Raw genomic sequence first — 13,652 nt, 5'->3', positions numbered from 1 at the left:
AGCCGGGGCAGCGCCCGGAGAGCCGGGACCGGCCGGGCCGTGCCGAAATCTTCCCCCGAGAGCCGGGAGCGGCCGGGGCAGCTGTCCCGTCCCCGGAGGGTCCCGCCCTGCACACGGGTAACCTCAGGGTTGGTTCGTTGCCCCTTGTTCTGCGGTGCTGTGCTGGCTCCTGCCGTTTGCTAAGATAAGAAATGCCGAATTTTATTTTTATTTTTTGCTAGTTCACTGTACTGATAAAATTACAGGTGCTGTCGCAGAGACTGCAGTTTAATCACATCTCAGCATACAGAATCACAGAATCCATTCGGTTGGAAAACCCCTCTGAGGTCATCTTGTCCAACTCAGGATCCAGCACCACTTTGTCAACCAGACCATGGCACTGAGTGCCCTGTTCAGTCTCCAGCATCTCCAGAGATGGTGATTCCACCGCCTCCCTGGGCAGTCCAAATGTCTAGTCGCCCTTTGTGTTATGCAATTTCACCTAATGGCCAATCTAAACTTCTCCTGGCACAGCTTAACACTACATCCTCTCATCCTGATTCTTGTTACCTGGAAGGCTTAGGAATATTTAGGAAGGCTTAGTCAGTGCCCATTTATATTGTTTGCCTGTATTGGCTACATCAGTCTTAAGTTCAATGTGCACAAAACCGAAGTTGAAAAGCACATATTCTACATTTTAATTTTTTTTCCAAGACAATTAAATGCACAGCAATCTGGGGACACAGCTGTCATTGAAAAAGTGCACAAACTCCTCCCTGTCCAACGCAAAACATGAACACACCAGACATCTGGCATTAAGAAATCAAACTTAATGCCCCTGTTTTAGGCAGACAAGAAGATGTGATACCTTAACACCATGAAAATGATAATTGGAGACATCTGTCTTGCAATGCAGGTTCCACAGGAGATATCTTTCTGCCTGGGACAACTGTACTGCAAGCAAAACCATGGCAAGCACCTGCCAGTTTGTTGTAATCAGGCTGCTCTAAGATCATTTAAGTAAATACTCAGCTGTCATATTGGCCTTTTTGCTAGCATAGACATGGAAAATAAGTGCTTCCAAGTTAAAAATAAAGGATTTGATTACTATTCTAGAAATTCAAATGTTTACATGGAAAAGTATTTTAAAGCACTTAGGATGAAAAGTGCAAAGAACAGGGGATTAAGAATATTTTCCAGGGATCCAATTGTGGTGTTGACAGTATTTTTCTGCCATTAAATCCTTCTTTCCAGCTGTCTTCAGGGGACAGTTGTGTATACTCCTGAGTATCATGCACATACATGGATATATGCCTTGTTATGAGCTAAGTGACATGTTGAATTCATTATTAGACATAGTCCTATATACAAAAGTCTTCATTAAACTTCAGTCCTGTAGCTGATGTGTTTCCATAATGCCATGATGATTCAGTTTTCCTATCTAACTGCACAGTTTAATTATTTAAGATGTTAGACAAAAACACTCAGCAAGACTCCAAAGTAAAACCTTACTGGAGAAATTATTTTTTCTTCAAGTAGGTTTTTGCTTGTTTGTTTTTGTGTTCTCTGTGTGTGTGATAACAACTAAGTAACTGCCCAAAGGCAGGCACTTATTCCATGATAAGAACACTTTCCACACCTTACCTTAGGATGAGGAATCTCCAGTGAGAACACCTGCTATTGCAGCTATTACAGAATGGAGATAAAAATTTTAAAAAAAGGAAATAAGAGCTTGAACTACTTTTTGAACAAAGTGCAAAATAAGATATAATCCAGAGTAGGGTGTTAAATACCATTGTGATGAGATACTGTTCTCCTGGTAAATAGTATCATCACAGACAAGTTGTAATGTAGTTGGTATATGTGGAATATGTTCAGAAGGCTGGCTTGCAGGCAAAACACAGCACAGATTTCTCCTTCTTATTCCTCAGAAAATGACATTAATTGGATGATAAACTACTTTCAGTACAACTGCTTCATATGTATGCAATTATCTTAAAAATTAATTTTAATAAATTTAAAATATTAAAAATAAGGTCTATAAGACTACTATAGCAGAGATGTACAGTTCTTTCAGCATTTTCTTTCATATTTTGACAGTATTTTTCATAAACTAAAATTCACCATATTCCTTTCAAGTTCAAATCTTTTACTATTCCCATGAGCCATCTGTAAAGTGGATTTTTTTAAAAAGTAAGCCTAGGGATCTTATGAGAGGTGTTGAATCCAGACTTCTCTGGTACCTGGGGTTTGTTGCTTCTGGCAGCTGAAGTCCATCCATGTACAATCTCTGGACCCAGCAGGATTCTTCTGCTCCCAAGGGTCCTGGACAAGCGTGGCACACACAGAGGGCACTAACAGAGCCAGCCAGTCAGACTAGCACGGCACACAGAACTCTGCCAGAAATGACACATGATGCACAATTCAGGGAGTGAAGTGCTGCTCCCCCTGTCCAGCTGAGCAGGACTGAAATGCCCAGGTGATCCTCACACACCCTCACACCCTGTACTCACCAGAACCCCCTCATTCACAAATCCCCATGGCCCCTCGGTCCATCCCGTGCCCATGCCTGGACCCTGGCCCTCCCAGGCATGGATGTGTGTCTCCTGCTCACTGCCTAGTCCAGTTCAAATCTGATAGCAGATTACACATCCACAGGATTAAATTCACTTGGGCAGGAAGAGGTGCAAATGGTGAGTTAGTTGCATATTTAGGTGTAAAAGAAAAGTTAGAAACAAGCTTCATAAAAAGATAGGACTAGTTACTGTGGTCAGGCAGAGAGCTCAGTAAGACAAATGTACTGAATGCTGCCAGCTCACATATGAGTCCCTTTACATCTCATTTTCCCGTGAGTCTTCCTAGATCCTCCCTTTCCCTGCCTTTGGCCAGTTCTGTAAACATCCCATAGAAAATTTTGCAGACTCCTGCTCCTACACCATAAGAAATTTTGCACAGTGCTATACACCCCCTCAAATATCTTGTAGTACACATGGATAATCAGGTTTTCCTATTCTTACCAGAGACAAAGCCCAGACAAACCCTCTTCAAGGTATCTTCCTGGGCAGCTCCTTTAATGGCCTCCAAGCTTCTGCTTCCCACTCTTGTCTTCGTTACCAGCTACTTACTCAGCAAATTTTGTGCACCTGTGTGAGTTTCATATATCACTTGCCCTCTTCTCTTCTTTTGTACTGAACAAATGCAATGAACAGATGCTTTTGCATTCCACATACCCTTACAAAGACTGTCAGTAGCACAGCAAAACTTGTCATAAAGCTCAGGGGAAAGTTATGTTTTAGAGATTTCTAGTCCTTGTATTTTATTAAGAAGTTTCATCAATTATCTGGCTGCACCACCAAAAGACTCTGAGTTTGAGGTTTTGAGTGTTCTAGTGTTTTGGGGGGTTTGGATTTGGTTTTTGTCTTTTTTTTTAAGTGAGCATTTTATTGAAGCACTAACAAACCACTTGCATCTTCAGTAGGCTGCCTACCAGCAGTGCCATTGTGGAAGTGAGCCTGAGAAGGAACATGGAGGTTGTTTTAACATTACCTTTATTAATGTGACTTGCTTTGTCCAAAGACAGGAAACAGAATTTGAAATGGGGAACTTATTTTTTCTGAAATACAAGTCCTTGTTTGCTGCCAGACACAATACAGGTTTCTGGGCACAGTTCTGATCTGACAAAACAGTTCCTGTGTCTTTATCAATAATATTAATACCTTGAAGGTAAATAGACAGTATTTATGAAAAAAGGTGTCACTGAAGAAGACGACCTTTCTCTGTATCCAAAGTGGGAGGAGATGTTCATGCTGAACTTCCCAAGCCTGTGCAGAGGTGAAAACCAGGCATCATAGGAAGTTGGGCTTCACCAGCCACACTGCACACAAAATGTGCTCTAGCAGAAAATTAGCCCTCTGCAGAGCAGACTATCTCTTGGCATAAATGAGTTCAGCTCTGGTTTTGAGTGCTAGGTAATGCAGTAGTAGAATTAAATAACAAAATTGCTGTGACATGGATTACTTGAAGTGAAAGCTGTTCTTTATCAAAGGAGCTTTGATGTAGGCCTAGTAACAAGGATTTCCCCTAATAGCTGGCACTTGTTAAATGCTTGTAGCCTGTTGAGAAAATAGCTTCTGATTCTCCCAAAGTTGTCCTGTGTCAGACCTTTTTAATCTGAATGTGTTGCTTTGGGCAAATGTGCTGAGTGGTTATCTGCAGTAAGTCTTAGCACTATGCTTAAATATGAGAAATTAACTGATTTACGAAACAAAAAAAGGATAAGGTTTTCAATTTCAACATTTAAAAATAAACAAAACTGTAATAAACACAGCCCATAAATCATTGTTGGAAGGTATCTGAAAATACTTTCTGAGGTGTATTTGTTATTAATTTTTCTGAGGTATGTATAGGCCATAGAAGAAGATTCACGTTCATTTACTGCTAAATTGTATCTGTCAGAATGTATATTATTCATTGCTGGCCCCACCTTTCATTACCTTGAGGCTGGTATTTAGCTTTTGAATTTTAGTCTTTATCATGTGCATTCTTCTTTTACAGTGCCTATTTTTCTGATATTTCATGGGAATGCAGTATATGGATTTATAATAACCATGGCTGTGATAAGTTCTGTTTTTCCTTCATGGGTTAGTATGATTTCAGCAGATGAGAATGTTGTGTATGACAAAGCTTTCTGCTTTTCTGGCTGTACCATTACCATAGCTAGAAATTTTTTTCTGGCTTAAATACCATAATGGCCCATCACTGTATGTCCCACATTACCTATCTTTTAAATTGTGTATCACAGGAAGCACACATTTAATGTAGAGATCAGCATATTTAGTTTCACAAGGGTAGGAAATAAAATACAGAGAATACCAGTGCAGGTTTTAAGTGACTGCTTATAGTAGCATATATTTTGAGAATGCTCTGGAGACCAAAGATTTTGCAGGCAACTTTACCTTTCTTACTAGAGCTGAAAGAAATTACCAAAATGAAAATAACCAGTGGGATTCTTGACAGTTTCTGAAATGTTAAACCAGCTTTCCTGTCTTTTTTGACCTTGAGCTAAATTCACATGAAAGATCAGAACAGAATCAGATCTTATCCAATATAACTAAACTTTCTGAGTAGATACACATCTCTGATGCACATCATTTAGTTTATGCAGCATTTTTGGTTGATGCAGCTCTTTATGATGTACATGTTAAACAAATGGTTTCATACTCCTGTAAGGACACACAAGGACATTGTTTTGGAGCAGCCTTCCCTCCCTGCACTATTCCTCAAGATCTGCACCAGTTAGCTGCCATTCTGCACCACGTGTGACATTCTGCAGTACTGCTCCCTCTGTACTCACTGGTAGAAGCCCTTGAAGGATGTAAAAGTGCCATAATGTAGGAAAATAGAAGTCTTAATGGAGTGTCCACGACTGGAATTGTAACTTCAGTTTGTGAATTGCGAAGAACACAGGAGACAAGAAGATACCTTGCCAAACCCTGAGTGTCCTACACCTGATATGAAGGGTAGGTGGAGGGGAATAACAGAGTGATGCTTTAAACCTCATCTCCTATTGTGCCTTCATTTTGAGCAGAACATCCCTCTCCCCCTTTTATTATTTCTGATACAAAGTAAATATAAGTCCATTTTAGATCTCTTAAACACCTACATAGTCTTACCTTGGAGATGACAGGAAGCTCAGAAGACATAAAACATTTTTGATTTTTGGTATGCTCACTTCCATTTCCTCAGTTCTTGTTCTCCTTAGAGAAGGTTGTTATATTCATCATGGTAGGGCTTGTGTGTCATCAAGAATTAGAAGGGTCAATTACTTGATTGATTAATTAACTGATTATGAAGAAAAGGCTGAACAAATTGACATCAAAAGAGAAATTATGTGAGAAGAATTCTCCAACAAGAAATTAACTTATGGCCAAAATTCTGATTTGTGCCAGAGAACTCACTTTGGTTGCCTGAGATACCATATGTATCTTTTCACCCTTTCATTGATTTCAGGGAGAAATCAGTTTGCTGGGAACAGAGAAGTAGAATTTTCATAGTATGGTAATAAATCATACATGCTCCCTACACTTACATAATTTTCTAACTTGATACTCTAGAAAAGAGTTTAGCTCTGCTTAGAAACATACAGTAACTATGTGAAATACCTTGTCATTGTTTTACAGGCTAAAATTAGCACTCAAAATGTCTGAGTTTGTTTTATCAAATGCATTTTCAATTAGGCAATTTTATTGTTAATTCCTTTGTCATTTTTTTGTTCCTCTTAGCTGTATGCTAGTGAGTTTGAGATTCAGTAATAAATGATCCATTAATAATAAAAAATAGCTATAAACACTTGAAACATAAAAGTAAGAATAGAAGGTAACTAAAAAAACTTCTTGGAAAACATCTATTGAAAAAAGCAGAGGAAAAAAGGTTGAGTGGTGGAAAACCCCCAGACTTTCCCAAGGAAAGAGCTTATATTTTTTAATATTTCCTTCACATGCAGGAATACCTTATTATGCTACTGCCCATTTTTTTAAATACAATGCTTATACTTCTAGTTCAGTAACTGCTAAAAGGTTGCCTGTGTAACAGCATGGCTGAAATCTTCCATGGCCTCTGAAACCTCCATTCTTACAGAAAAGAAATTGAATTTTCCAAGTTTATATTCTAGTCCCGTAGTTCCTTATTGGATTTGATGTTTGTCCCTGGGGGTTACTATGCTCTTGCAGCTCCCACTTTTACCATTTTTCTCTCTCTCCTACACCTTATTACTTTCCATTTCCTACTTCAAATTAAAAAACCCCAAACAATAACAATAAAACCAATTCCTTCACTTTGATTGTCTTGAAGAAAATTAGAAAAAAAAAAAAGTGGAATAGATCTGAGCATTGGTATCATTAACTTCTAAAATCTCAACTAGCCTCTTGAGAAATAATAGTAATTAAAAATCCATCTGCACAAAATGCATGCATTTATATGTAGCCTGATCTTAAATTTTCCCATTGAGCTCCTCTGTGGAAAGTAGTAAACATTAGATGAATACCTGACACTTCAGAGGGTGATTATTTATCAGTGAAACAGAATGCTGTAGATGCTGTAGAAATAAGTATGCAAAGGTCCTGACTTCAGTGAGTTGCAGCTGGTGATCAGTGATATCTGAACAAATTTGGAATGGAGTGCTGCCTCATTTATCAGGGGGAACTTACCTTAACATGGGTTGGTATGCCTGGGGATATTTTATTTCTTTGAGTCTTAAATTGCTGTGGTCAGCACGACACAAATAACTGAAACTCCTGAATTTCACAAGGCTTGTACACCAGGCTGCTTCCTGAGACTGGGGCTGGAATTTGGAATTGCCCTGCATGTGGCAGACAGTGCTGCTGAACATAACTGCAGTTACAGGTTCTGTACTGGCTAAACTTCATCTGCTGGTGAGACATGAGGGTCCCTGAGGGTTCCCTCTTTTTTGGGGGGAAACAGAAGTAAGAAAAGAATGAGCATTTAAGAGATCTTGTCTGTTCCATGGCTTTGGAAATGTTACTCACAGGTCTTTTTGCCATCGTTCTGTTCTCCCCCCATGCTGGAGAGATGAGAACTGAGTAGGTGTTTGGCTGTTGGCCAGGGTTAACCCACCACAGATATCCTGACAGATACACAGAGGGACCTCTTGTCATTAGGATTTTCACTCTCCCAAAGGGATGTGAGAGTGGCATGTAAAGGAGAACTCCTATCAAAAGGTAAATAAGAAAGGGATTTCAAAAGGAGCAGAAGCCATGCCAAGCATAGAATTATTGTAGAATAGCTTTATACTTGAACATGAGGATTAAGTACAGCCTTAAAATCACTACACTCCTCCCAAATACAAGCCTTGCTTTACATGGAAAAGGTGTTGGATTCTTTCTTCATTTGTGAGCAGTGCACTGGCCTGCTGAGGCAGTGTAAGAGCTCATTCCCTTTGTGGCACACTGAAAAAGGCCACCAATGTATTCATATAGAGATGTGCCACATGCCTTTCATGCCTTTCACATGTGTTTCCCCACGTTTGAAAGCTTGAGCCTGAATACATCACCTCTCTCAGAATACCAAGATTTTCTGAACTTGAAACTTCTGTAAACTGCAAGACATTACAAGGTGATTTTAAGTCTCTGTTAGTTTTGCCACCTAGTTTTGGAGATTATTTTACTGGAAGCTATTATTTATTTTTTAGCATAATTAATGTTGTTTTAGGCAACTCTAGTTATTTGTGCAAGTCTTTATTTGGGTGTTGTTATGTCTCAGTGCAAGTACAGACTGCTACGTGTACCCTAAGTGATTCTTCCCTATTCCTCTACACTTTGTGATAATGAAATTAAAGTATTCATTATGCTTAGAAATACTTGGAATTGCTGAGAGGGCAGGGAAGAAAAACACAGAATTCAGACATGACCTATTTACCAAGTGGTAACAAGTCATTGCAGGCTAGCCCATCTCTGGTGCATGGTTGTAGCCTGCAGCATACACAAATGAAACTCAGTTGGTTTAGCCCTTAAGGTAAAGTCAGTCTGATGATTTGGAAGGGATTATATCTTTGAACCCTAATCAGATAATTTCTATTTAGCAACTCTAGTTCTGCTCATAGCCCTGATATGGTGCATAGGTGCTTTGGGGGATATGACACATCTCAGTTTCACCAAGGTTTTAACTTAAACAGGACTGGGGAATTAAAGGGTTTTTGGTTGGTTCCAGCTGTCTTTTGATTTAAGAGTATAATTTAAAAATGATTAATGGAGATTATGCACTACTTGAATTTTCTAAAGTATTTTGTGATGAAAGTCTTCTGTTTTGTGGTTTTCCTGAGTAGCTTGGGCAACGTTTCTAAATTCTACACACTGACATCCTTTTTGTGGCCTCCTTTTCAAGAATTCGTAATTTTCAATGGTGAAATTTTTTATGACCTCTTGCCCCCAGTGATTTGGTGAGTTTTGTAAGGTAGAAAGTTGATATTTGTTTTTCATTTTTCATGTTAATAATAATTAACAAAATTGACTCAATTATTCTGGCAGTGCATTAAGTAGTGAGCCCTATGCCAGTCCCTTGAATAGGGGTATTTTGGGTGCCCACAGCAATATCTCTGAACATGGTGATGTTTCATGCTGTAGCTACTTGTTGGGGTTTTTTGGTGGGGTTTTTTTGGGTTTGCATTTTTTTTTTTTTTTGTTGTTGTTGTTGTTTTTGTTTTGTTTCATTTGATTTTGTTTGTTGTTTGGTTTGTTGTTGTTGTTGTTGTTTTATTACATTGACTTTCTGTTCAGAAATTTCATAGGCCAGGATAATATATCACTATTACATTTGTATTATCTCAGGAGATTTCATTCTTTTTCAGATCCTTAAGAATTTGCCAGTGGTAAAGCACTGTGCATTTCAGAAAGTATATTCTCCTATTTAAATACCCTTCAACAACATCTTTGAAGTATTCCACACATCTCCAGCAGTCCATGGATGGGAGTCGAAAATCACTGTATTACCACAGTACTGCTTCCTACTCTTTGTTTTCTTTAATTAAAAACAATTTGACCAGATTTAGTTTAACAAGGGCAAGTGCCAGATTCTGCACCCAGGACAGGGCAACCCTGGCTGTATATAGACAGGAGAATGAGAGGCTGGAGAGCAGAGCCATGGAAGGGGACCTGGGGGTCCTGGTCCATGGCAAGTGGAACATGAGCCAGCAGTGCCCTGGCAGCCAAGAAGGCCAACCCTGTCCTGGGGGCATCAAGGACAGCATCACCAGCTGGGCAAGGGAGGGGATTGCTCTGCTCTGCTCTGCTCTGCTCTGCTCTGCTCTGCTCTGCTCTGCTCTGCTCTGGGCAGCCTCACCTTGAGAGCTGGGGGCAGTTTTGGTCACCACAAGATAAAAAAGATATTAAACCATTAAAGAGCATCCAAAGGAGGACAACCAGGATGATGCAGGGCCTTGAGGAGATGCTGTACGAGGAGCAGCTGAGGTCACTTGGTCTGCTCAGCCTGGAAAACACTGAGGAGAGACCTCATCACAGTTTACAGCTTCCTCAGGGGGGGAAGTGGAGGGGTAGGTACATATCTCTTCACCCTCATGACCAGTGACAGCACATGAGGAAACAGCATGAAGCTGAGTCAGGGGAGGCTTAGGTTGGTTATCAGGAAAAGGTTCTTCACCCAGAGGGGGGGTGGGCACTGGAACAGCCCCTCAGGGAAGTGGTCATGGCATGAAACCTGACAGAGCTCAAGAGGCATTGGGACAACACACTCAAACACATGGTGTGAGTCTTGGGGATGTCCTGTGCAGCCAGAGCTGCACTCAGTGATCCTGATGGGTCCCTTCCAACTCAGCATATTCAATGATTCTCTGACTCTATTATATTGTGAGTTAAAACTGGATGTTCATGTTAATATAACAGCTAAGTGAAATAATAATATTGAATTAAACAACTTCATTCTCTAGAGAAACTTCAAAAGGCAATGCCAGTGGGAGTGCAGCCTTCAGTCATGGAAACCGAAGGGCAGGACTCAAATTTTCAACTTTGCAAATTTTCAAAATTTTCAGATTGTCATGATGGCTGAGCTCGCTGGCCACAGCACACTGCCCTGAAGCTCAAGGTTGTTATTGCATCAGCCTCTCTACAAACTGCTTGTAGAAAAACCCCCTAATGCCACTGCACATGCACTTCAGTCTCTTTGGGGCACAAGGCTCATCTACCTCAGTGATGCTGCCATTGTGAACTTCCCCTTCAATCTCCATTTAAGAATTATTTTCCCAATGGAAACTGTGAAGTGAGATTCATCATACCCTCCTTTAGACATCTATCACAAGGTGTCCTTAGCAGTGCTGGGTGTCCAGATTTCTTGCTAGGGTCAATGCAGCTCTAGTCAGTGATATCAGTGGCATTTAGGATACATTTTGCCTTCCTGGGATGATTATTATACTGGATTCTTTGCTTGAATTTGTTCCAGCACCAGTGCAAGTAACTGACAGGGACTATTCTAAGTGATGTTAGAATTGTTTTATAGGAACAGGCAAATGTTGGGTCTGTGGCTGCAGGCAAATACACATACATTTTAATATTGGTGTTGATAAATATGTTCCTCACCCTTAATTAGAAATGACTGTTAACTACATTGTTGAAAAGATAAATTTTTATGAAGTGACATATTTGGCAAAGTGTCTGAACAGATTTGGGGGGTTTGGTAGGGCTGCCTTTCACAGTGCGTTGTATTTGAAGAGTAGAGTTTGAAATTAAATTAAAAAAGAAAACACACAAAAAACCCCCTACCTCAGACAAAATAGAGCAGCAAAACCAACTGCCTTAATGCAAAACAAACTCATACCTGAGAACTGCATGAGAAGTTGATAGTTCAGGGATTTGTGTAATGTTAAGAGTTTGCAGTGATGCCTCGTTATTCATGCTCAGGACAGAGATTCACATCACTCTGCAGCAGTTTGTTTTTTGTAAAATCATACACAAAGCTTTCAAATCTCTTAGAAGTACATGTCCCTCAACATTTGCTGGTTTATTAGGTGTAAATCCCCCTCAAGACCAGAGTCTCCTCAACCATGCTGGGGAGCCCTCACTGCAGCCCAGGGCTGGGAATTCAGGTCCCTGTGGCATCAGAGCTGCCCAAGGTGGCCACAGAAATGCACAGATGGAGCTTCCTGGACTGCCAGAAATGGTCTGCCAGGGGCCAGCTGGCAGCTGGACCAGGACAGTGACCCTTCCCCTCCCCTCAGCACTGGTGAGGCCACACCTCAAACCCTGAGCTCAGTTTTAGGCCCCTCACTACAAGAAGGACATTGAGGGGCTGGAGCGAGTCCAGAGATGAGCAATGGAGCTGAGGAAAGGTCTGGAACACAGGGCTGATGAAGAGCAGCTGGGAGAGCTGGGGGTGTTTGGCCTGGGGAAAAGGAGGCTCAAGGGGGACCTTATTGCTCTCTACATCTCCCTGAAAGTGTTGCCCAAACAGGTTCTTTCACCCAGTGTGCAAGAGGCCAATCCACACAGAGTTCAGGTATTTGATTTATTTACAGTTCTATGCAGAAAAGGGTGCTGGGTGGCAAATCCACAAAGCCAGCACAATGACTACCAAAACTTTTATACACTATTTATACATTTTAGTAAAGGCATTAATGTTCATTCATTAGAAGTTACTTAGTCCTCCTATTAATTAGTGTTCTATCTTCTATTGGTTAATGATCCTCTTGCTTCCCATGTTAATTAGTTTGCACGCTAAGTCCTTCTCGTCCTTTGAGTTGGTGGCTTTCTTGAGTCATGATTTCCACTGCTGGAATTACTTTTTACCCCATGGGAGCTGATGCAGCATAGTTGCTGAGTTGTCCTTATTAGTTTCTTCCTTATCTTGTGGCCCCTGCCAAATGTCCTTGTGGCCCATAAATTCCACATTCTTTGTGTCCACTGCCAGTGGCACATCCTTCTTCCCAAGCTCTTTATTAACCTCCCCCTAGGTCTGAGATCACTGAAGAATATCCAGCACTAAACCTTAACAAGGCAACAAGTATTTTTTCTTTCTAATGCCTGGACATCACTTAGCCCTTGTTAGTTGCTATCTAATTCAAAGATTAAATCTCCTTTTTTGTTGATTAGGCTTGAAGGTATACAAAGAACAAATGTCAAAGAATATCCTTTCTTAAAAATTTTTTTACATATTCCACATTTTGAAACCAAAGAAGGTTGTAGCCAGATGGACAGGTTGACCCCCGTGGCAGGGAGAAATGATGAGGAGGACTCCATCTTATCAGAAGGCTAATTAATTACTTTATTACACTACATTATTCTATATTATATTAGACCATATTACCTTAAATCTAAACTGAATCTGCCAAGCACTCCACTCTGCACCCCAGCTGCACAGAATCTCGTGACTGTCAGCCGACAGTCCCGACACACACACTTGGTCCTGACAGGCCAAGGAAACAAAACACCATCGCTTTGGGTAAACAATCTCCATATTGCATTCTACTTTGTCATAACACAGGCATGGCAAATGAGATAAGAATTGTTATGATCATTCTCTGAGGTTCAGAGCATGTGAATCCCAGAAATATTCTTGGGAAGATTGCTTTGCTTTTCTCTGTGAGGAGAAATGTGGCTACCGAGGTTGGCCTCATGTCCCAGGTAAGTAGCGACAGGATGACAGGAACAGAGGACATTGCCTCAAGCGGTACCAGGGGAGGTTTGGGTTGGGCATCAGGAAGAATTTCTTCCCAGAAAGGGCGATTAACCACTGGAATGGGCTGCCCAGGGAGTGGAGTCGGCCTCGATGGAAGCGTTCAAGGACTCCTGGACATGGCACTCAGTGCCATGGTGTAGCGGACAGGCTGGTGTTTGCTCATAGGTTGGACTTGATGATCTTGGCGGTTTTTTCCAAGGTAAATGATTCTGCGGAGAGGAAAGCCGGCAGGGAAGGCTGTCTCGGCTGTCGCAGGACACTCAGTGCCATGGTGTAGCGGACAGGCTGGTGTTTGCTCATAGGTTGGACTCGATGATCTTGGTGGTTTTTTCCAAGGTAAATTATTCTGCGGAGAGGAAAGCCGGCAGGGAAGGCTGTCTCGGCTGTCGCATGCCGGATGAGCTTGCACAAGGCCCCAGGCCCAGTCTCTGCGGGCACGCCCTGCCGCAGCCCTGAGCCGGCACCGCCCCCATACC

The sequence above is a fragment of the Geospiza fortis genome, unplaced genomic scaffold (assembly GCF_000277835.1).
Source record: "Geospiza fortis unplaced genomic scaffold, GeoFor_1.0 scaffold111, whole genome shotgun sequence".
In the NCBI taxonomy this organism is placed as follows: Eukaryota; Metazoa; Chordata; class Aves; order Passeriformes; family Thraupidae; genus Geospiza; species Geospiza fortis.
The sequence above is the reverse complement of the archived record's forward strand: the minus strand, read 5'-3'. Positions refer to the sequence as shown.